Source organism: Balaenoptera physalus, assembly GCF_965194825.1.
Source record: "Balaenoptera physalus genome assembly, contig: HAP1_SCAFFOLD_943, whole genome shotgun sequence".
NCBI classification, from domain to species: domain Eukaryota; kingdom Metazoa; phylum Chordata; class Mammalia; order Artiodactyla; family Balaenopteridae; genus Balaenoptera; species Balaenoptera physalus.
The window spans coordinates 35,107-56,660 of NW_028125845.1; the positions used below are offsets into that span (position 1 = coordinate 35,107).

Consider the following 21,554-nt stretch of genomic DNA (forward strand, 5'->3'; position numbering starts at 1 on the left):
TGCTCAATAGCCACATGTGGCTGGTGGCTACACACTGACAGTGCACATCTAAGATAACAAGTACGTTTCTACAGAACATCTTTAATCTTGAACTTGTCCTATATTATTTTTCCTGTCTGAATGTAGAATAACCCACAAAGAAAAAAATAGGTCGGACTTCCCTGGTGGCGCAGTGGTTAAGAATCCGCCTGCCAATGCAGGGGACACGGGTTCGAGCCCTGGTCCAGGAAATTCCCACATGCCGCGGAGCAACTAAGCCCGTGCGCCACAACTACTGAGCCTGCGCTCTAGAGCCCGCAAGCCACAGCTACTGAGCCCGTGTGCCACAACTACTGAAGCCTGTGTGCCTAGAGCCCGTGCTCTGCAACGAGAAGCCACTGCAATGAGAAACCTAATTTATTTTTAAAATAGGTAATATGGGTAATGACTCACAGAGAGAATACCAAAACATCAGGAAATATTATTATTACCTTATATCACAACTATATTATTACATCAATAACATATTATTACATCAATAACATATTACATCAATAACATATTATTACATCAATAACATATTGAAACTATATTATATCAAAACAATAAGGTATCTGAGAACCAGTACTGTATGTTTAGTGGCACTTACTGCTCAATAAGTATTGTGGAAAATTTCCTAGGAGACCAGTCTCATTTGAGACTGATATAGATAAGCCATCGTGTACTTACAAATTACGTTGGACCACGCTGGAGAGGAAAAACATGTAAATAAACAACATTCCACTCTGCTAAACTCTATTTCTCTCAACCACTTCAATGCCACCAGTCTCACCAAGCCAGAAATAGGGGAAGCCGTCTTTTCAGGTCCCATTTATAATTCGTCAGCACAAGTTCCACTGCCCCCTCAATAAACACTCTTGCACCTGGAATTTTCCTCTATTCTACTTTAATTAATGATACAGGGTAAGCCTTACTACATTCTGGAAAGGTCCACCTAAGAACTTTCAAACTCTGAAAATCTTATTTCTGAAACACGGTTCTTTCCTTTCTTCTACGCCTACTAAATCTACTCTTTGTCCATAGTATAACCTCTGACCTATCATCCCTAACTTTTTGTTATTCACCTCCATTCTGGTTTTATTTATTTTTCTCCCAGCCTGAGCAATCATTTCAAATACAGCCTCACATCATCTTTTTTTTTCCAGTCATGTTTATTTTTACAAACCTTTACTTCTGTATTAAACAGTTTTCTCCATTCTACCCTCAGACTTCTGAACCTTCCTGCACATGGTCATGTATATGCTTGCCAAGCACACACACAGTACATCAAAAGTCCTCAGAATTCTATTCTCAAGCATCGTATTTTCTTCCCTTGTATTTTCCCTGTGGAAAATTTCAATTTCCCATGGTAACCGGCAAAACTGGTACTTTGAGAAGAAAGCAGACCCAAGATCTCAAAGCTAAAAATAAGTGATGGAGCATGGATTTAAGATTAAATGGTCTGTCTTCAGATCCTAAGCTCTTAACCACTAATTCTGTAAGATTTCATATATGTAAAATTCTAGAAAATGCAAACTAATTACAGTAACAGAAAGCAGACCGAGGGTTGCCTGGATATGAGGGAGGAAGTGGGGAGGAGAGAAGAATATCAGGGAGAGGCAGAAGAAAGGGGTTACAAAGAGGGACAAGAAAACCTTGGGGACAGGTGTTCTTTATCTTGACCGTGCCATTGGTTTCAGAGGTGTATGTGCCGAAACTTACCAAACTGTACATTTTGAATATATGCAGTTTATTTGATGGCAATAAATTTGATTTTTTTAAGTAAGCAAAATTAGAAAGCATGGTATTAGAACAGGAATAAACCAACAGACGTTTGCCACAGAAATGCAAGCCCAGACACACACACTCACACCATTTAGTGACCCATACACATATAAACAGAGGTGACACTGTAATCAGTGAGGAAAGCACAGAGTATCTGATAAACTGTTCTTAGACAACTGGCTACCCATACTGGGGGAGGGGGGAAGAACCCTGACTCATACACAAAAATGAATTCTAGATGAATTAAAGCTTTACATATAGAAAGCTAATCTTTAAAACTTTTAGAAAGAAAGATACTGTTTAAGTATCTTTTAAGACAGGGCAGCATGGAAGGATTTTTTTTTTTTAAAGACACAGAAAGGATACATCGTAAAGAAGAAATACTGGTAAAGCCAACTACGTTAAAATTCAAAACTCCTACACGTCATTTACCATCTTAAAATGTTTTAGTATTTTACCTATATTTTAAGTGCCTGAAATAGTTCTTAGTAAACATACTACTAAGGAAAATAGAGGCATATTTATACTAACTTTTTTTTTTTAATTTATTTTATTTTATTTATTTTTATTTTTGGCTGTGTTGGGTCTTCGCTGCTGTGCACGGGCTTTCTCTAGTTACAGCGAGCAGGAGCTACTCTTCATCGCAGTGTGTGGGCTTTTCATTGTAGTGGCTTCTCTTGTGGCAGAGCGTGGGCTCCAGGCGCACGGGATTCAGCAGTTTTGGCACACAGGCTCAATAGCTGTGGCTCGTGAGCTCTAGAGCGCAGGCTCAGCGGCTGTGGCGCACAGACTTTGTTGCTCCACGGCATGTGGGATCTTCCTGGACCAGGGATCGAACCCGTGTTCCCTGTATTGGCAGGCGGATTCTTAACCACTGCGCCACCAGGGAAGTCCCTACACTAGCTTTTTAAAATGTTGATATTTTGTGAACTGGTCAAAATAAATATGATGCAATACTGAACTTCAAGTTTCAAAATGTATGACCATTTACAATCACTCCAAAAAAATTAAATGCCTAGGTCTAAATCTAACAAAACATGTATAGGCTCTGTATGCTGAAAATTACAAACGGCTAATGAAAGCAACTGAAGAAGATCTAAATGAGTTCTTCCCATGAATAGTATATGAAATGGAAACTTGACATGTGTAAAGATAGCCAATCTACTTAAATTTTTCCTCAAAGATGAGGAAAAAGAAAAGATTACTCAGCAGTGACCAAAAACAAAAAAAGTGTTTTACTGACAAACAGTAGAACTACAATAAGCCAAGCCCAGCGAATCCAAAAGATGTTACATTACAAATTTCCAGTTTTGGTGCCTGAATTCAGCACTAGAGAGCTCAGAGCAAGAATTAAAATCCAATGCAGAACAAAGAAGGAATACATGATCACCACTGAGTTCTCCAATGGTCCTTTCTAAAGTGCAAGGTGACAAAATTCCTTAAGTTACCCCCAGTTTTCCTTCATCTACCTATTAAAATCAGAAACACTCCACTATGCAAAGAAGGAAAAAAGGTCCAGAAGGGAAATGTCAGAACAGACTGAATATTTATTCAATAGGGAGAAAAGAACTGCCACCACAGAGCAAAGATTCTTGTGAATAGGAAATTCAACGACCAGGCTGTCGAGATGCCAGAAGAACTCACTGACCCTTATCCACCTGGCGTTTGTTGAGGCTCAGCTCCAGCCGGCCTACGTGGCTACTAGTCCCATCTGACAGCATCAGATGTGGCTCCTATTAGTGAACCCATTACAGGGCATCCATCAGCCAGGGCGAGTCAAGAGGGAGCTCCTTGAACCCTCTGACCCGCTGCACAGTTAAAGAGGTCAAAGTCTTAGAAAGTACACATGCCAGAAATCTAAAAATAAATAAATCTCATGCCAAGTCATTTCTACCTAATTCCTACATTCTAGTTTGTATTCTGTATACTATATATTCCACTTCTAATATGTATTCTATATATTCCAATAACCACAAGCAAAAGAACAAAGCAACTCACCTTAAAAACATTTTACCCAATACCCTTGAAATACACTATTAAATTCTTATTGCAGAAGTCAAAAGCCCAGACATTTAAACCTGTAGATAAGCTTGAACTGCCTTGTCTCTCAGTTCTTCTCAGCATTAATTTCAGAAAAATGAAAGGCTTTCCATCTGTGGGTCAGGAATCAGAATACAGCAGGAAAACGTCCCTCATCACTTCTAAGTGTTTCTCATTCTGATGGGACCAATGTCTCAGGATAATAACCGTGAGGCCTCATATTGCTGCTTCTTTACCAAAAGTACCCAGATGCCCCAGCTGCACTTTTACGTTAGATCCCTGACTCTGCTAAGTGACCTGGAAATGGGCCTGCACTAACCACTCATAAATACCCGCATGCCGATTTGAGGGAATGTCAGGTATGAGACCCACAAGAATTGGTGACTGAAAAAGGTAAAGAATGAAATCTCCTGTTCTAAACATACAAACCTTTGGTGTTACTGCAGTGGGAAATGCAGGTTTTGATATTAAAAATATTTCATATCACAAATATTAGCCACAGAAACTACCCAAGCCCACAGTCTAATTACTAAGTGATCTTTTCAATTCAAATCACCTGTGTACACTTTTTCTTGATCTGCTTTTTCATGCAATGCAGAATTTAAATGGGCTAGTCTGGAGAGCTGAGATAAAAATAACCACAAAAACCACTTTGCTACTACTAGATTAATTGCTCTGAATTCTACACTGATCTTTTGGTTTGGTGTGAACTAAATTCAGAGTATAATTTTGCGTGAGGTCCGTATTTTGCAAACCACAAAAAACATATTCAGGAAAACCCCTCACAGACTAGCAGGACACACAGTCATCACCCTAACACCATTCTTGGCAGGAGGAATAAGACCTTTTTTATTCACATCAACTGAGCTGGAGGAACAGCATCTAACCAGCTTGCCAAGCATCCAGGTCTGTGGCAAACAGGTTATGCCAACTTCAACAAAATCAGAAGGTTTTTCCTCCACAAGACTTTCTCTACCAAAGGACATGAACAGAAAAATGGCTACCTTGCTGTTTTGGCCTTTTACTTCTGACCACAAAAGTATTAATTATCTCAACCCATCTTAACCTTCTTTTGTTTTACATCAATAAACAGATCTACCTAAGAGCACATTAGCACTAGTAACTGCATGCCAGTGACAAGGGCATGTTTCCTATAATCCCTCTTTTGCAATTATATGACTCACTGCCTTTCTAACTCTCTGACCACACCTTTTCAGTTTTCTTCACTGGATCCGCTGTCATTTCCCCCTCTTTACATCTCACTCGATACAACCTTCCTCTGGAGAAACCAATTCATCCCTAAGGCTTTAGCCACTACCCCCATCATGACAGCTTCCTAATATTTATTCCTAGCCTATTCCTAGCCCCAACCAGTTCTAAAAACCTGAGATTCTAACAAAAGTTTCTGCTTTCACTGAATATTTAGTTTAGAATGAGCTTTTTTTGTTTTAATCTTTTCTTTTAAAGGACCTTTAAAGATCACCTAATGTGGTCACACATAAATGTAAGTTAAATCTGAGTACTGTCTACTATATTATTTTCTGCATTTTTCCTGTATTTCATAAATTTTTTTTTTAATTTATGTATTTATTTATTTGGCTGTGTTGGGTCTTTGTTGTTGCGCGTGGGCTTTTTTTTAGTAGCGGCAAGCGGGGGCTACTCTTAGTTGCGGTACGCGGGCTTCTCATTGCGGTGGATTCTCTTGTTGCGGAGCACGGGCTCTAGGCGCGTGGGCTTCAGTAGTTGTGGCACATGGGCTCAGTAGCTGTGGCTCACGGGCTCTAGAGCGCAGGCTCAGTAGTTGTGGCGCACGGGCTTAGTTGCTCTGCGGCATGTGGGATCTTCCCGGACCAGGGCTCGACCCCGTGTCCCCTGCTTTGGCAGGCGGATTCTTAACCACTGCGCCACCAGGGAAGTCCCCATAAACTTTTAAAAAGGTAAATAATCTAAACTACTCCTAATTTTAAAGCTGAGGAAATCAAAGCCGAAACTAAGTGACTTGCCGAAGATCACTAAGTATAATTTCCTATCACCACATCTCCCACTGTTCCCATCTAGAAAGGAGGATGACTGAAGGGCGTTGGGTCATGAGGCTGAGAGTGTACACAAGCAGACCTTTTTAAAAGGCTATTTCAACTGCACTGAGTTCTGTCTGACATCCCAACAAAAGGTTGAAGAGCTCAGAGAAACTTGCAAAAGGCCACAGGCAGAGATGTGTCATTCAACAGTGCACAGTTTATCTGTACAAAGGTGGGGAGAGGGCTACAAAGTTATCATCTAAAAAAACCAGTGGTGATATTTTAAACCCACTGATATTTAATATTCACCTCCAAATTCAGATGAGAACTTCATAATTTAAAAAATCTATCCTAGCCACATTAAACATCTATTCTAACCTTAGGAAGGTGGTATTATTATTATTCTCAGTGACAGATGAGAAAATGGAGGATTACAGAGGGAAGATAACTCATCCAAGGTAACATAACTAATAAATGTAGAAGGCTATTTCAAGCCTAGGTCTGGCTCCAAAGCCCATGCTTTGACCACAGTGCTACTAAATCCAGACCACCTCTGTGAAGGTCAACCGATTAAAGGAGATGTTCATAAAACTGGAGCAATTCCATAGATACTATACACTGTACACTGCCCAACACAAAAGGACCTCATTCCATGGACCCTGAACAGGAAAAACACCAGGTCTTTTCCCACATCCCGTTTTTCCTTCAAGAATTTTAAAATTAAAAAAACAAAACAAAACAAAAAACTCCTGAATCCATGTTCTTTTTCATATGTGCTTAATTTTGTGATTTGAGAGCTGGATGAAAGTCTAGGGTAGCTTCAGAGAGGAGGATGAGATCGATAAAGAGCAATTATAGGGGGCCTCCCTGGTGGCGCAGTGGTTAAGAATCCTCCTGCCAATGCAGGAGACAAAGGATCGAGCCCTGGTCTGGGAAGATCCCACATGCCGCGGAGCAACTAAGCCCGTGCGCCACAACTACTGAGCCTGTGCTCTAGAGCCTGCGAGCCACAACTAATGAGCCCGCGTACCACAACTACTGAAGCCTGCAAGCCTAGAGCCTGTGCTCTGCAACAAGAGAAGCCACCGCAATGAGAAGCCTGTGCACCACAACAAAGAGTAGCCCTTGCTCGCCGCAACTAGAGAAAGCCCGCGCGCAGCAACGAAGACCTAATGCAGCCAAAAATAAATAAATAAAATTATTTTTTTAAAAAAGAGCAATTACAGGAACAGAAAGATAGCAATTATAGAAATAGGTGAGAACTTTCAAAGAGCTGGTTCAAACTGTCTTTTATGGGATCCAACAGGAGAAAGCTGCTTTGGAAAAAGTGAGCCTTGTCAAGTATCACCAGAGTAATTTAAGAAAAAATAGCAAATCCTGATAAACAGGCATATAACATTCATACAATCACCCCAAATTCAAAAGGAAGTTAGCTTTTCTACTGTTATCTTTTAGAATGAGACCCTTATATTTGAGCAGTAGTCCTAATAACTTACAGGGGTAATTGATGAAACTCAGTTAGTCCTAAAAACAAATACAAAAACCATCCAAGAATGACCACAAATATAGTCTTTGTTCTCTATGGTACAAGAAACCAATCACAAGCCCATCTGTGTGAGACCTAGCTAATAAGAACACTATTTCAGAGGGGGGTACAAAGAGAAGGATGGGTTGCCAAGGGGAAGAAGTCATCTATTAGACTGTGACAAGCTTTTAAGTGTTTGCATTATCATTAACCAACTGCCTGGTTCCCTGGTTCCCACACCTGCCACCTCCATCCAAAACTATCACAGCAGCACTTGGCAACAGGCTCAGCTCCAAAACTGGCGCCCTCTTCTGACCCTTTTGTAGTACTGCATTCATACCAGGCACTGATGTGAAAATCTCTAATAAAGCCACAAATTAATAAATTTGCAGGTAACATTTGTCAGATAATTCTGTATTTGCAATTCCCTGAATAAACCTTACTTTAGCTTGATAAAAATGTCAAATAGCAGACCTTCTACATAAAATTTATGCCAATGAAAAGAAAAGCAACAAAGTTCTCTTACCGTTTTAACAGTTTACATATATTAGCTGATAGTATTACAAGAATTAGAAGGATGCCAATAACTGACAGACAAAGACCTTACTATGTGCCAGGCACTAGGAGTGAATAAATTAGTTTAATGCTAACAACCTAATGAGGCAGGAACTCCTCTTCATCTTACAGGTGTAAAACGAGGCACAATGAACTTAAGTAATGTGCCCAGGACCCTGCACCTGGTAGCAAGTGGTAAAACTGAAGTTCACACTCAGTAACTGTGACTCCAGAGCCAGAGCCTTATCTACCCCAAAATATCCCTCTGAGGTATCATGATAAAATGAAACGTGATCAAAATAGAAAAAGTATAAGTTGTAAGGAAAATTATAAATACATCATCCAAATCTCTCATTTTCAACAAAATCCCTAACTGTAAAAAAATAAAATACTACATGAAACATTTTGGTCATTTTCCCATTCCTCCTCGCTTGAAGATTCTGAACTTCTGGGTCTAAGATGTTTTTATGCCTTCTTTTTACTACCCATTCCTTTCTTCATTACACTATGCCTTTATTTATCTATTATCTTGTTCTTTAAAAGAAAAGAAAAAATTAATCCATACTATACGCTTTATTTTTCTTCTATACAGCAGAACTGCTTACCTATTCCTACCTAAATTCTCTATTTCATTGAGATCTTTAGAAAATATTTTCCTTAAGACAGTAAATCCAAATAGCATCATCAATTCCTTCTCATTGCAAATATGATAGATTCTCATCTGCCTGGAATTATTTAGTGTGTTCCTACCTCTAATCAAGGCTGGCAGACTAGATAATCTTCTAATATTTCTAAAAATGCTAACTTTATTTTCAAACAGGACATGAAGGCACATGTCTAATAATCTGCAGTTCAAAACAAGATTTATCTCAAACATTTCTAGATTCCACAGTTTGCCTACTTAAAGCTATTCATAATACCAAAAATTAAGGACACTTAATAACCCAACACAGGCTGACCAAGCTCACTCCCATTCATGACTGAAAGATTTACCACGGGTGAAAACAAATGCTTTTACAACTATCGTTTCATTTCATAACATTAGTTTAAAGTCTACTTAGAAGCACAGACTTAGTCAAAGTCTGAAGTATCAAAAACATATATTAACTGCACTGGTTTAATTTGTTAGATACAAGAACAATAGAAACAAGATGGTTATAGTTTAGTACTATAACTGACCACATCGCTAAAGAATCCATCACAACATTATTCATAGCTCCCGTATCTCAACACAACAAGAAGTGCACAGGTAATACACAAGAATAGGTGCCAAGGAATGGGCTCCGTGCAAATCCCACAACTCCTTTTACCTCGTTCTGCAGGATGGCAGCCCTCGAGGCTCCTTAGCAGTCAAGGACTCCTTCAGCACTTCAATGTGCTGCTTGCTGTCTGAGAACTGGTTGGTGAGTGTTTCTAGCTTTGTCTGTAGGGCTAGTAGTTCTGTGTCCTTTCTGGACAGCTCCTGCTTCACCTGACCAATCTAGAGAAGAAGAAAAAGCAGTGTAAGGAAAAAAGAAATAAAACCACCACCTCTGATCTGGATCTTTGACAGATCCACGTCAAGATATACAGCATTAACTTTATGACAGGACACAATTCATCTTTTTGCACCATCTAATCTTAGCTGACCACCCCCCCACACACACAAAAAAACAAAGCTTATTCAACTAATAGCAAAATTTCCAGTTTTCATTTATTGTCTCCCCTAAACTTCTGAAATCCATTAGAAAAGGAATGGAAGAAGAAAAATCCCAATTCACTTAGATGACTATGAGACAGCAGTAAGCATCTGAACACGACTAAAGCAGTTTTCATCTTATTAAGTCATAAGAAACTTCAAATCATACAGCAGGATTAGTGTAGATGGAATACAGAAAGAAAAAAGAAACTTCCTACTATTGCTATTTAAACTCAAAAGCTGCACATTTATTTTTTCATTGTTTTTTTTTCATTCTCAAATGAAAGTGTACATAAAGTCCTTCTTAAAAAGCCACTTTAGTGTTATAAGGCATTATAAACATGTGCTTTCTAAAAATTATATAATTTTGAGGAGTTAGGGGTACTGACCTAAAAGAAAGATTCCACCTACAAAGTTATATTACCTACAACATGTCATATCAACTAAATGGATAAAAGTATATAACCTAAATAAAGAACGCATAAAATCTCATTCTCTAAGAATCTACATGTGTAATCAAATTTGAATTACTCTGACAGAGTAATCCATAAATCAACAGGTGCCACTCACTCCCCCATAAATTTTTCTCATCTTAACTGAGAAAACATTTAACATCAAACATCTCCTTTACATTTCTACCGTGTTTCTAAGAATTTTTACTCTTTTATTCTAAATGTAAGCCAAATTAACAGAAATCATATCTGTTTTTACATTGTATCTACTGCCTAAGCAAGGTAGCTATGCACTAAAATATAGACTCTTGGAAGTATAAATTTCACAAGAAGTCAGTAATCTCAGTACCACTGATGAAACAAAAAATACTTTTTAAAAAGGTGAATGTATCTAAAGTATTTTGACTGAAATAATCTTAGGCATAAGGGACAAAGTTTTTGAGAACAATTTCCCATGAGAAAGTATGAAATAAATTTTACTGTAATTAAAATTACTTTTAAGGAGGACTAAAAACAAACTTATAATTTACTGTTCTGTTTCATCAGGAAGACAAGCATTTTTCTCATATGCATGAAATCTCTACTTACAAATAGAATATTCATTCATTCAACAAACATTTCTGTGTGCTCACTGTATGCAAAATACTCGCAGCTGCTAAGGACATCACTGGAAGATAGCTGTAAACAGCAGCTACTTCCATCCTGTAACACAGATACGTACCCAGGAGCTGCCACATACTGTAATGGTGTAGCATCTTTCATGACATCCCTTTACCAACATCCCACCCCTAACAAACAGAATGCACTAAAAACGCACTTGTGGTATGAATGAATAGTCAGGAGAAACGTTCAAAATGTTCTCACCTCATCAGCTAAAGAACTATGGCTTAAAGATTACTCAAATTTCCAGCTACCTCTAGACCATGTGATCAAAAATAAATATAAAATCTCAGTTTCCTCATCATCTGCATTACTAAATAATCCTCAAATAATGCTATACTGACCATAAAGACTGAGAAAAAGAAGAAAATATCCTAAATAGAAGAGTTTAGAAGCACAAATTTTCCTTAAAAGTTAGGAGCATAAGGCTTTTGCAGTCAATCCCATGTGAGAACGAACGAGTGTGTCTTCTTGGGTAACTACCTCTCTAAGCCTTGGTTTCCTAATCAGTAAGATGGAGAAAGCAAACCAGTGCCACTGTACTGCGTACAGATTAAACCAAAAAAGTGTATAGAATGTTTAGCCTGTTGTTCGACACAAAAAGAAATTAATACTACTAGCTGAGGGAAAAAAAGTTATAGATCAACTTCTCCTCTAGACAATACATGGTTACAACAAACCAAATTGGACCCTTTTAGACAAAATATCTCACTTTTCTATCTATACTATAAAGTGGTCCATAAATAGCAAACACACTAAATTAGCACAAGTGGTTTCTTTTTCTTTCTTTTAATGCTGCATTCCAGTCTTATCCTACCGTAATTTTCAGAAGCAGTTTTTTTCCTGACACTTGTGAGACAAATGCGTGCACAGCCTAGTATAGGGCAGTGGAGTGCAGAGCTTACCAGCACAGGTTCTGGAACCAAATGGCTTGTGTAAAAATCAAACTCTGCCTCTTACTAACTGTGCTTCCTGAGCACCACTGTGTTACCTCAGCTTCCTTATCCATAAATTGGGTTGAGAATATACCTACCTTACTAGGTTATAAAATGCTTATAATAAGTACTCAAGTGTCAGCTATTTTATTATAATCATTTTATCACAGTTTGAAATGGAATTTCAAGTTCTCTAGACAGATGATTGAGCTACTGAATAGATTTAGAGACTTTAAGTTTCATGCTACTTCTAACTGACCAGATAACTAAATAAGCTAATCACTTCTATACATCTGTTCCAAAGAAAGTAAAATTTGTTGCAAAATCACCTATCGGGGACTTAAAGATGATGTCTACATATGAAGGTAAAGCACTTCACTCAAGAAATCAGATTCAAATAAACCCTGGGTGATGGACCTAGAACATCTGCACATTCTTTGTACCTAAGAAGAGAAAGAGACCATTCACATAAATCGACAAGTTTCTGGTTAACAGGAAAGGAGTCGAGAAAAAACAGCTTTGAAGCACCATCCACACAGTGACAAAGCAACAATAAAAAACCAAGGACAGGGCTTCCAGAGCACATGAGGGCTCGCTGCACACAGGGTGGCACGTGGGTCAAACCAGTGAACAGGAGTCAGTTAAAGAGCAGAGCAGGCTGGTTAGTGCTAGTCCCGGGCAAAGCTGCCGACCACAGAGTGAAAGTGCGAGCACCCAGAGCCAGAGCAGCAGGGTCCCACTGTGGGATCACTGCACGCAAAGGGTAAATCTTTCGGCAAAGACCTCTGCCTGAAGACCAGCCGCTCTCTTTTTCAGCTCCTCCCCTTGAGCCTCTTTCGAATTTAGCTCCTCCTTCAGTTGCTCTACCTGTCACGACATTGTTATTCTTTTTCACTCATGTGTCAACTTAGGTCTTCTTATTATCTGCTTTTGAGCCAGAGCAGTAACTGGAGATAACAATAACTCATAGAACACAATCAAATCTGTTCCCCTAATTTCCTCTTCAAAGGACCCTAGATGGGCTCACTATTTTCACAGGGTAATGGACTGAAATGTGCTAATCAGCAAATGGGAAGCAGAGATGATATTTTATTTTGTTCTCAAGTTAGAATGATAAATCAAAACTAACAGAAAGTTGGATATGTGAATTTTTAAGTTCTAAAAGTTACATGAAATTGGCCGTAGTCATTGATAACAGATTCTTAAAATAACAGAGGAATATTCTACTGACTTATATGCAGGTATGGGTATCACAGAAAGAAGCCAGAAACTGTATCATTAAAGGAACACTGTTCACTTCTGAGAAATTAGGGAACTAACACAATTGGGATATGGGGGGCAGGGGGAGGGGGAGGAACACTTAGTTTCTAGCTAATATTTTATAATTGAAATTATGATCTTTAAAACACCACAGACCTGATAAACTGATAACTGTAATAAACTAAGTCCTCCAATTTGCCTAAAATAGTTCATAGGATCAAAATAAACGCCTTTGGCTCTAAAGAAGGAATACTGTGACTGAGGTTATAATACAGACTGGTATGTCTCAGCGATGCCTATCCTACTGTACATACACCCCAAGTGCACGTGGGAAACAATAAACCTGATACACATGGGTCTTCTCCAAGGGAGAGCGCTAAGGGCTTTCCTTTAGGGAACTGTGTTTGAAGGGAAAACACGATTTTATTTAAGCCATTTCAGGAAAAAAAAGGGGAGGTGGATTCAGTCTCTTAGGCTGAATTTGACTTCTAAATTTGTTCACAAGACATAGAGAACGCAATGTTTCATATAGTGAGAAAAACTCATCTGGATGTAATCCTACTAATCGCCTCAGAAGTACTGGTAGACATGAAATGTTAAACTGTGATAATACACACTTAGCCTCATACAAGTAATTTTCTTTGAAGTGAAATTTGAAATAACTATACAACATCAGTAATGCTGACTTTAATTCTGGGAAAGTTCTATCTGAAAGAATTACGGTACAAGTATTCTTCCCTGAAGCCTGATAAAACAGCGTGAGGTCCATCATCACTAAAGAAGTAGGAACATGCATCAATTTTTTCAAACCCCATTTAAAAATTACGGTATCACACACCATGACCTTGTTTTTCATAAATTTAGAATGGCTCCGATAGACCTCCATTTGCCTCATTTCTTCCTCTCGTTCTTCAGTACTCAAAGCCCCGTTCGATTTCAGCATCTGAATCTCCTCTTCCAAGTCTCAGAGCCCACGCTCCATAGAGGAAATTTTTGAATCCTGAGGACAAAGGAAGATTTAGACATTAAAGTATTCGCAAAAAGTCAGAGAGGTTGCACAAGTCTGTCTTTACAGATGTGAAATTTAATAAAGATAAACAAATATGGAGAAACATTGCAACTGGTGCCTTGCTTCTAAAATATATCCTTCATGGCCATATGGTGGAGAGGAGGAGGACTGAGATCTATAGTATGATTTTTCCTCTATCCTTTCCTCTGCACCCTTTTGATTAAAATTGAGAGTATTAACTACAGAAATAGAAGCAATGGAAAACTAGTTAAAGTTTCTAAGTAACTTATGGTCAACAAACTTCTAGTGAAAACATCTGTAATATTAACAGTAAAACCTTTTCTAGCTATAATATTTTATCGTTTTACTTGACCCCCCTAAAAGGCTTATTTCTGCCCCCAAAGGAGTGGGGAAAAGAATAAGAAGAGTTCAAAGATTTACACAATAATGCGTATAACCGTTATCTACAATAATAAAGATCTGATAACGTCCCACTGCAGAAAAACAAAGGGATGAATAATTACGTTAACAGTTACACTTTATCACACAGTGGTCCCGCCTTTTCCACAGTTTTACTTTCCGTGGTTCTGCTTTCTGTGGTTTCAGTTACCTGAGGTCAACTGCGGTCAGAAAATATCAAATGGAAAATTCCAGAAAAAAACTATTCAGAAGTTTTAAACTGTGCACCGCTGTTCCAATCAACATGATGAACTCTCACACCATCCCATTCTGTCCCACCGGAACGTGAATCATCCCTTTGTCCAGTGTACCCGCGCCCGTTAGGCACTCACAGCAGCCATCTCGGTTATCAGATGGACAGTCCTGGCATCACAGTGCTTGTGTTCAAGTGACCATTTTTACGTGACAGTATTTTATTTAATACCGTCCCCAAAGCACAAGAGTAGTATGCTGGCAATTCAGATTTGACAAAGAGAAGCCGTAAGGTGCTTCTTTTAAGTGAAGAGGTGGAAGTTCTCACTAAGAGAAAAAATCATATGCTGAGGTTGCTAAGATCTACAGTCAGAATGAATCTTCCAGCAGTGAAATTGGGATGAAGGAAAAAGAAATTTGTGCCAGTTTTGCTGTTGCACCTCAAACTGCAAAAGTTACGGCTACAGTGCATGACAAGTGCTTAGTTTAGACGAAGAAGGCATTAGATTTGTGCAGTAAGATACTGAGAGAGAGAGAGAGAGAATGAGACCTATTCACATAACTTCCATTACAGCATACTGTTATAACTATTCTATTTTACTATTAATTACTGTTGCTAATCCCTTACACATTGTGCCTAATTTATAAAATTAATCATAGGTATGTATAGGAAAAAACATAGTATATATAGGCTTTGGTACCATCTGTGGTTTCAGGCATCCACTGAGGGTCATGGAACCTATCCCCTGCAGATAAGAGGAGGCTACTTACTGCATTAGTAATCTTACTTATTCGCTATACTTCACCATGCATTTCAAATATCTCATAATGATTTCTAAAAAGAAACGTCACTGTCCTTGTAAATCAGCATCACCACGAATATCACCTCCTAGTACAACATCCGTCTATACTCATTTTCTTGGTTTTGTCTGTCACAGTATCCAGTTTATCCCCAGATTACTTTAGATGTCATCAATTACAGAAAAACTCCTACAAAGAATAGATACTTTTACATCTATAGTTGCATATGCTTATTCACCTAAGAAGTAAAGACCTTAAAGAGCATAAATTCAGTATAGCTTTATTTTATTTGGAATTTTAGAGAAACCATTCCTTTAGGAAGAAATTTTGAGACTGACTTCCTCTTTTCACTTTACCTCAAGCCTGTCTTGACTGACTTTCCTTGTTATCTGAGAGTATGCCGATAAGAGTTAAAGGATTTATCATGAGACACTTACAGCTAGCTATTTTTAGGTTCGGGGGAGAGGCGAGGGCTGTACTCCTCTGACTTGCATTGCATTACCTTTAAAAATAACACAACGAAAATTTTCTTTTACAAATCTATTCAAATGAAACTTACATTTGGTTCAAAATTAAACATATTAAATTAACACAATCAGAGACACTCTAAACCTAAACCAGGATTTTGATTTACTTGTTTAAAACTATCCCGGCCCATGAAGAATAAACAAATAAACGGCTTCAAATGCACTATCTGAAAATCCCAACACAGACAGAGAGGCAGCTCTTGACCAAATCAGACACTCACTATCAAATCATGCACCATAAAATCTGCACCTAAAAAGGGACCATAACTGCAGCTCTGAAAGCCATGAGGCAGAAAAAGAACCTGCCAGGCTACTTTCTGGGATGAGGCCAGAAAATTAACGCCTGATATGTTGGACTAGTTGTAGCACCGACCAGTACTCAGGCTGGGTTTATTTGAGGACAGCCCTTTCCAAGGAGGTTTCTTACTCCTAGAACGTATAATAACTAAATAAATAAATTCTTTATCATCTTACTACTCTATACTTCCCCAGCCCTGGGTCTCCCATCATTAATCAACCAACCCCACTGAGTCCACTGAAATCCTCTTTTCCTTGTTAAATTTCCCAAATGCTCAACTTTTTTTCAAAAGTTGCCTCCCTGCTCTAAGTAAACCCAGGCTTTCCCGAAGGATATAATTTCCCCCAACGCTCTCCATTGAAGTTCACTAATCCACCAGCATCACAGAGTGGCAGGGAGAAGTGTGGGCATCCTCCAGGTTCCTCCATGCTGCTCCCATTTAAAGCTCACACTCCTCTTCACTCTCCCTCCGCACGGCTGCCATCTAGGGGCTTCCCCGTCACTCCCGCCCGCTGAAGAAGTCTTCAGCACCCGGCTGACAATAGATCTCTCCTTCAAATGCCACTCTTGCCAGAATCCTAGGATTTCAATGTCCGAATCCCTTGACATCCGTAATGCCAACGCCCTCATCCTCCGGTCCATTTTAGCTATCCAGTTTACAAGACCACATCACCCAGGCCTCTCCTCCCAGGCCTGACACACCGTCACTCACATTAACTGCTGCTCTTGTATCTCACAGAGTCCTCCACCTCCCTAACTTCTACATTTTCTCCCAACCTGTCCATCCATTCTGAATTCTCTTCCTTCCTATCCAGGCTACATTCCTGGACTCATCATCCCAACTACTCCTTCACCTCCACCCTCAATTCACTTGCATCCCAGTAATTCTGCCATTATCTACCCAGCAAAACTCTAACCCTACAGCAGTCCAGTAATTCCTCCCTGCTCCTCCACTGCTAAAGGGAAGAGAAGAAGTTAGAGAAGGGAGAAGGAAGCAGAGGGAAGAAAGTGGGAGAAAGGAGGAGGGAGAGGAGGAGGAGAGAGAAAAGAATATTACGTCACCTTGAAGACAGCTGGGCTCTTTGATTGTCCACCATCACCTCCTTTCCCATTTCCCCCAAAGACCAGTCTAGGTCTTCATGATCCTCTCAAGCTCATGCCACACTCTCAGCATCTCAGCTATTTCATCTGCAATTTCAACATAACATCCACCTGACCCCACTGGGCCACCAGAATCTCAGTCTCTTGCTTCTTAGCAGAATGGCTGGAGGTTAACACAACTTAAAATAGATCTATTGCCAGTTAAAACCAGTACACTTCCCTGTGCCATCAAAAGGCAAGCAAAATAATTCTGTGAACACAGGTACACTCGTGTGTTTTTAGGTTCCAACAGGGATCAGGAAATAACATGTACCAATAAACTTGTGGGAAACGTGAATATGTAATTACACGTTTCTAGAGGCTGTTTACAAGATTATGTTCAAGACTATGAATTGTCTAACTATAAAGAACCCAGAATCCACTAATTTGGTATTTGTTTGGTAAACCCTTTCCCCAGTGAGAATAAAGATGTATACAACAATCAAAACAAAGTTTTAAGAGGAAATCTTCTAAATTAAGAGAACCATTCTGATAACTGTACTTGAGAAGCATCTATTTACATAAAACTATTTATATACCAAAAACTAAAGACTCTTGCCACATCAACAAATATTAAATGAAGGCACATGATGCAAAACACCGTGTCAAATTTTTTAGGGGATACAAAGAAGTTAAAAAAAGAGACAGAGAGGGAAGGAGGGGGAGAGGGAGGGGTCCCTATCTGTAAGAGTCTTCTAGCTCTTGCAAGAAGGAATATGTTGTTAATAAAAATCATAATAGCATAGCAGCTAACACTGACTGAATGTTTACTATGTGCCAGGTCCTGTTTAAAGTGTTTTACTCGTTTTAACTAATTTAAACCACAAAAGAACCCATGGGATAGGTACTATTGTTATCACCATTTATCAATAAAGAAATTAAGGTATGGAGAGGTTAGCTTACTTGTTCTATGTCATACAAAGCCAGGTTTTGCATCCAGGGAATTTAACACAGAAGGCAAGCGCTTAGTCACCAATCACCATAACATTCAGCCTAAAGATTTCTAACTACTCAGTAACTTAAAGCAGAAGTTTTCAAAGTATAGTCCGTGAAAGCCTGGGGGTGCCTCCTAGCCCTTTTGAGAAGTCAAAACTATTTTCATAATAATACTATGACTTTATGTGCCTTTTCCACTGTGTTAACACGTGCACTAAAGGTATAAAGGACAGGCAAAAGCGCTCGTGCCTCTGGACAACAGCGCCAAACCGTGCTAGCCGTCAGTGTATTCTTCAGTGTCAGCACTCTCAGACAAAAAAGAAAAATAAGAAAGAACATTTTTAAAACACTGGCTCACTTAGGAATGTCCCTGGTGACTTTTCATATGCTCAGCCCTTGAGTATGTATCTCTGTACCATGCTGTGTGACGACACAGGAAGGGGCCAGGCCCGGCTGCTGCACCTGGGTGTGACGCTGCTCCCAGGACAGCACTGGGTGCTCTGTGAGCTGCAAGCCCAATCAGGTACTTTTTTCACGGAACCCTATTCTTAACTCGAGAGAAGAACTGACACACAAACTTGGTATTTGGTGGACATTGTCTTAAAAACAAATGAAATGAGTCATTTTAAGAGAATAAGGGGCCCTGATATCAAAAGGTTTGAGAACAGCTGACTCCAAGAAATGCTGGACAAGAGGAAACGAAACTGAAGTTCTTTTAATGTGTCATTTTCATTAAGTCTTACTATTTCTTCTCAGTCTACAAAATGAGTGAACTATTATTACATACCACTTTCTTAAACTCACACATTAAAGTGTGAAATGACACATAAGATTCCTTAGGAAGTTCTCACCTTCATTTCGATAACAGTTTGCAGAGCTTTAGTTTTGGCAGAATCGGGGGCATTCTCAAACCTCCGATGCATCTCCTATACAAGAGAAGCAAAAAAGAGAGTAAGTGTCCTCCTTTTCACTCTCATTTTTTTCAACAGGGGAGTGGAGAGGCAAGGGAGTAGTAGTTACATGCAAAGATGACTACCCCGGCCTTGTAAGACATTCTGATCCACTTTCTGTCTTCCTGACCTTTCCCTGTGGACCAGGGAGCACACAGACTGCATTCAGGCTAAGGGGTACAGGAGGGTCCCCGTCTCTGCACACCTGGTTATACACGGTAAGTCACACAGACCCCAGCCACCACAAGAGGTGAAGCTCCGGCACATCCCCAGGTTGTGTGTCACTCTTCCACAGGACTCCAAGACATATTATCAGAACTCCAAACAATCCAAAAAGGGGATTAGAAATAGTCCCTTTTTAAAAGGAGAAATCAGGACTTCCCTGGTGGCGCAGTGGTTAGGAATCCGCCTGCCGATGCAGGGGACACGGGTTCGAGCCCTGGTCCGGGAAGATCCCACATGCCGCAGAGCAACTAAGCCTGTGCGTCACAACTAGTGAGCCTGCGCTCTAGAGCCCATGAGCCACAACTACTGAAGCCCGCGCGCCTAGAGCCCGTGCTCCGCAACAAGAAAGGCCACCGCGATGAGAAGCCTGCGCACTGCAACGAAGACCCAACACAGCCAAAAAGAAATAAATTTATTTTAAAAAAAAGAAAAAGGAGGAATCAAAGTAGCCACAGTCCGCACTGCACAAAACAACTGAAAGCATTTGTGTGGACAACCTCCTTTGCATAGCATCCTCCCCCAGAGCAACAACCACCGGGCTACCTACGATGGAAATCTCTCTCCAGAGGGGCTACAATCAGAAAAAAAAAGAAGGTAAGACTGCTGAACAAGTTTCCTAAACAGTCTACAGGTAGCAAATGGCAGAAAAACATAGCTATTTTTTTCAATCCAAATGTCAGTGCGTTCAGGATCAGAAAGGAAGGAAGGAGATGGCAGAATATCACAGTTAGGGTCTTCAAGGATCACCCTGAAGTTACCAGACCTCCTCAGGCTATTTTCTTGTCAGATTCTGAGAATGTCTCTGAGTCAGCCAGTACTTCCAGAGTACCCTGGTACAGCCCCTAGTGATGGCAGAGAATACAGATGGATATTTTCCATCTGAACAGTGCTGGTGAAATTCTAGCCCTGCCCTCTGCTCTGCCCATTTGACATGTATATAGATGTTTACTAGGTCACTCAAACTTATTTCATCCAAAACAAAACTCGTCATTTTCTCCTCTTTAACCTAGCCCCTCCTCTGAAGACTGATGAGTCTTGCCCATCTCCTTAAATGGCATTACCCTCCCGGTGGTTCAAGCCAAACAGCACAGTGTCTCCTTTCATTCCTCCCACATCTTCACTTCCTACCACCTTCTAGAGCAGGTCCTAATTGTTCCAGCTTCAAAAGATTTCTTGAATTTATCATTTCACTCCATTTCCAGTCTAGTTTAAGCCTAGATTACTACAACAGCCTCGAGTTAAGTTTCCTTTCATTTCCTCTGTCCATTTTAAAGAAAGCAATGGTGTACTCTAGATAAAGCATCAACAAATCACGGCAATAGTCTGTTTTCAATCCTTCAACGAGTTTCCTATTTACTTCTCACCCTCTACAAGGTCAACACAATCTGATCATAACAGACAGAAGACTAGCCCTCCTGTCATAAACTATGTTAAAATTAGACAAAAATGCATAAAGCAACTGTTTTCAGACGCTGGAAAACAAAAAGCACAGGAGTATGATCCTTGAGAGAAGAGAAACTAACAAGGTTATGGTCTTGCTATCCAATATGTGATGCAGGGAGAGGAAGACCAAACAGAAAACAGCAGTCCCGCAGAGCTCAGAAGACAGATCAGTGGGTACGAGTCCCAAAGACAGGAGAAATGTGCAGAGCAGAATGACACAGAGGAAGAAGCTAGCCAGAAAAGCAACAGTGTCTGATCTGACAGGGGTCCCCTGGAGTCTTTGACCAAATACTAAGCCTGCATGTACAGGGAAAGACTCCACAGTGTCAAAGAACAACTACCAGAGAGCTATGAGTTGAGCAACTACCTGAACTCACATGGGGCTGGGAAGAATTCAAGCTCCAAAGAGCCAGAGTGGAGAGAACATCAGAGGCACTGAGCAGAGACACCAGAAAGGCCACGTCTTAGAGGAGTAGAGACAGTCTAGCCCTAGAGGGAAGGCTACCTAGACTAGAGCCAACAGAGTGTAAAAGCAAGTCTCGTTAAGGATCGAGTTAATCCACAATTAACCCCTGCAAGATAAAACACTTCATTAAGACAGTAAAATGCAGAACACATTAATCCAGGACAAAATCTGAACACATTAGT

The 21,554-nt window shown here is 39.8% G+C and overlaps 1 pseudogene across 1 annotated transcript in view; it reads right to left on the reverse strand.

Annotated features, from left to right (window-relative positions):
- Positions 1-21,554, reverse strand: part of LOC309653700 (ELKS/Rab6-interacting/CAST family member 1-like) — a 97,967-nt pseudogene that overhangs the window by 34,238 nt on the left and 42,175 nt on the right. The window contains exons 6-8 of the transcript XR_014268285.1: positions 19,140-19,214; positions 13,771-13,926; positions 9,252-9,421 (exon numbers count right to left, since the gene is read on the reverse strand). The product of XR_014268285.1 is annotated as an ELKS/Rab6-interacting/CAST family member 1-like (transcript). The remainder of the gene's footprint in view (positions 1-9,251; positions 9,422-13,770; positions 13,927-19,139; positions 19,215-21,554) is intronic.